This window comes from Echinops telfairi, unplaced genomic scaffold (assembly GCF_000313985.2).
Source record: "Echinops telfairi isolate 266 unplaced genomic scaffold, ASM31398v2 ScPeMD7_7424;HRSCAF=8462, whole genome shotgun sequence".
NCBI classification, from domain to species: domain Eukaryota; kingdom Metazoa; phylum Chordata; class Mammalia; order Afrosoricida; family Tenrecidae; genus Echinops; species Echinops telfairi.
Window position 1 is genome coordinate 74,212,646 of NW_022111324.1, and position 4,069 is coordinate 74,216,714.

A 4,069-nucleotide genomic window follows, 5' to 3' on the forward strand; every position below is an offset into this window, starting at 1 on the left:
GGGGCCGGGCGGGGGTGGTGTGACCAGCTTGTCTCGGAGAGTAGCGAGGGTCCATTCCAGCCCCAACTAGACTGGGGGGCCTGATGTCACTAGCCTCTTCTTTCTCTGCTGCTTTTCATCTTGTTATCATCGGGGATAGGTACACACACCCTTTAAAACGTCACTAAGAGAGCCCAACCCAGTATCCACTGATTTCTTCTTAAAAGGTACTCTACCCTCTCAGGTAGCCAGGCAGTTCCATCCTCATGAACAGTCTAGCCGTAAAAAAAAAACCTCAATAGTACATGGATGAATCTAATTAATAGAAGAAGAACTCGATTGCGGTTTGGAAGGTTTGTTGCCCTGGATCTAAATTATAAAACCTAAACCTCCCATTGTAAACAGGAAGCTGGATTTTAGTCCTAACATAATCTATTGCCTATTTATTCGGTAAGGCAAGAAAGCTACGGGCCTCTAATGCCCATGTGCATCGGTCACAGGGCCAACACGGGGAGGTTTCACAATGTCATTGTAGATTATTCCTTCGGTGAGAAGAAAGTAAGACACCACCAGAACGTATGCTGTCATGGCCGACAACATGTGCACCCAGGCAGCTTCTCAGCTTCAGTGAGGGCATTCCAGCACTCAGAAAGGGACTTGGCACAAGGTCTCCAAGTGGGTGGTGGCAGGGACCTCCCAGTTGTTTTGATGCCAAGTAGGATTGGCCAACAATGGTCTGCTTAATAATGTCACAAGTTACAGCCAAAGGTCAGGTTTCATAATGATACATAGAAAATATCTCAGACTTCAAGAACTTTGGGGTAACTTTGGTTTTTTCCCCCTGTTGAACTTACCTTGCCAGCTGTTACCTCCCACCTGTCCCAAAGGCCTTTTCGGGGTATAAATACCTCTGTCCTCTGCCACTCCAGCACCAACTGGAGCCCCAAGCAATACAGGGAACAGTGGTGGAAAAAACACCATTCCAGCAGTAAAAGCACTAAACAAATATTAGCAAGATTGATTAATTTGCTTTTATATTACCACTCTTCTTCACTGTGTGCCTGTAGAGTCAGACCGTAAGAACAAGTAAAGGAGTGGAGCGAAGGGATACAGGGAAGAAAACAGTCCATAAAGGGAGATTACTGTGTGGGTAACCCCTGGAGACAAATGGGGCTCGATCGCACTGGGCCTACTAAAGAGCAGTGTGCATGCCCTTCACAAGCTTGCCATCAAAGGATGAGGAACTATAGCCTACGTCCATCAGCAGCAGTTCTCTTGCAGCTGAGGATTGTCCCTGGCAGCTTTCAATCCCAGTCTTTAGAGGTTGTCTTATTGAACTGGAAGCTCTCAGTGCACATAGAAACTCTACAGCCACTGTTGGTGAGAGCATCCTGGGCAAGGCCTATACAGCATCTGTAACAATACTTAAAGCCTTCATTTGAAAAACTTCTAACTGAATGCTACTAATATTTAGTGTCAAAGACCCTGATATACAGAAGTGACCAAGCCAGTGCAGACCAATTTGGGACATTATCAGCAGGACTGATGGGAAAGAGAAGAGGACTCATGGGCACGTGCCCTAGCTACAGCCATGTAAGGCTTCGCTCAGTCCCAGCTAGGAAATACTCTAGTCCTAGATGAACTGCTCTCGGATCCCGTTCTTCCTGTGCTCCATTGACTAGGCTCTCTTGCCGAGTGTAAGGTGACCAGACGTCCCACTTTTGGCGGGAGAGTCCTGATTTTTGGCGTTTTTTAAAAGTCCTGATTTTGGGAAAGAATGCACGACAAGATAGGGAACGGTCTATTTGGTCCATATAGACCAAATTTTTAATCAAGTAAGCCCCCCCAGCCCGCCCCTCCCACTCCCCCACCCCCACCCCACCCCGTCAATGGTGTCCTACTTTAAACCTGGTCACTAGGCCCTAGTGGCACTTCCTGGATAGGTTTGGAAATCCAAAGATTGAAGACCAGGAGGAGGGGAAATGTCAGAATATTTCTTCCCCTCATCCTCTAGTATAGGTGATGGAAATGGTTAAAGTGCTTAACTGCTATGGTGAATTGTATTCCCAGAGGCACCTGGGAAGAAAGGCCTGAAGATTCACTTCTAAAGGATCAGCCATTAATAATCCAATGGCGCACAGTTTTGTTCTGAAACACATGAGGTCACCAGGAGTCAGAGCTGACTCGATGGCAATTGTTTTTACTTGGTGCTGCTATCGGTTAGGCATTGAGCTGCTAATAACAAGGTTTGTGGTTCAAACCCAGCACCCACTCCTTGGAGAAAGCTGCAGCTGTCTTCTGCTGAAAGAATTATAATCATGGGAACCCTGTGGAGGGTCACTATGAATCAGCATTGACTTGATGGCAGTGAGTTTGGGTTTTTATCTCTTTGTTTGTTTAAATTCTTAACTATATATTCATTTCCTATTGCTATTTTGGATATGTTATCAGGAGAGATCTGTCCCTGGAGAAGAACATCATGCTGGGTGATGAAGAGGGGCAGTGAAAAACAGGAAGGCTCTCAACAAGATAGATTGACATGGCTGAACAATCGGCTCAATCTTGTGAGCCATTCTGAGGATGGCGCAGGGCTGGGCCATGTTTCCCGCTATAGTACATAGCGTTGCTGGGTCAACTGACTCAACGGCACCTAACAGCAATAATTATGACAAATTTAGTGGCTTAAAAATATAAATTTTCTAAATAATACTCTGGAAGTCAAAAGGTGAAAGGGGTCTCACTGAGCTCAAACTGAAATATTGACAGAGCCCTGTTTGTAGGATTTAGGGGAGAATCCATTTTCTTACTTTGTGCAACTTTTGGAGGCTGCCTGTGTTCTTTTTAAAATATATATATTTTATTGCTGTTGTTGAGTATAAACCAATTCACCAATTTTGACACATAAAATTCAGTGCCCTGAATTTCATTCTTCAAGATGTAACTATTCTGAACAGTTCCTCCCCCATTAATGTAAGTGTACAGCTCCCCAAGTTTCTTACTGATGGAGTGGTTATGTATTGGGCTGCTAGAGACAAGGTCAGCAGTTCGAAACCACCACTTTCGCCATGAGAAAAAAAAATGAGGCTCTCTATTCCGGTAAAGAGTTACAGTCTTGGAAATCCCCTGGAGCACCTCCACTCTGTCCTGTAGGGTCACTAAGAGTCAGAATTGACTCAATGGCGGTGAGAAGTTTCCTGTGTACTCATTCAAATTGTTGTTATCAGTTTGACCCGTTATAGCTAGGTCAAAAAAGCACACAATGCTCAAGGCAAACACTTTTTTACTGATTAAGAGAAGATAACAGGGGCTACTTTCATTTTAAAGATTACTTCAGGAAAATAATTTCAGGGGGTTATCCAGTCTTCATGGCTCCAGGAAGACTGGAGTCCATACGAATTAGGATTCTGATCTGTATTCTCCCCCTTTTGATCAACATCCTTCCATAGAATCTTTGATCAAAATGTTCAGTAATGGCAGCCACATGCCGTCAGTTCTTCTGGTTTCTAGGCAAAGGAGGCGGTTAGAGCCGCAGTCCCGCTCCTTCTGATCCCGAGTCTCTTTTTAGTCAGCTGCTCCAGCCAAGTAGAGACCAAAGGTTGGGCCTTGGATGATGTTTGCAAGCTTTTAAGAGCCCAGGCACTATGCTGAAAGCTAGGATATAAAACAGAAGTACTACGCACAACATTAGGCCAATTAAGTATATTAATTCATGTTCCATGAAACCATGACACCAAACCTCCAATCCAAGTAACCCAACACCTCAACTCCATGAGCCATTGGGTTCTACATAGGCAGCCTCAGAAGATGCTCTTTCTTGTCAATGCGGATAATATCTATCATATAGTATTTGCCACTTCAACTTTTTTTTATAATTATTTTATTGGGGGCTCGCACAATTCTTATCACAATCCATACATATATCCATTGTGTCAAGCACATATGTACATTCGCTGCCCTCATCATTCTCAAAATATTTGCCTTCCACTCTAGCCCCTAATATCAGCTGCCCATTTCCCCGCTCCATCCCCACTCCCCCTTCCTCATGAACCCTCCATAATTCACAAATCATTATTGTTTTTTCATAAGTTAC

The 4,069-nt window shown here is 44.3% G+C and overlaps 1 pseudogene; it reads right to left on the reverse strand.

The window, feature by feature from the left end:
* Positions 1-211: 211 nt before the first annotated feature.
* The window catches only part of LOC101649997, a 28,428-nt pseudogene continuing 24,570 nt past the window's right edge, over positions 212-4,069 (reverse strand).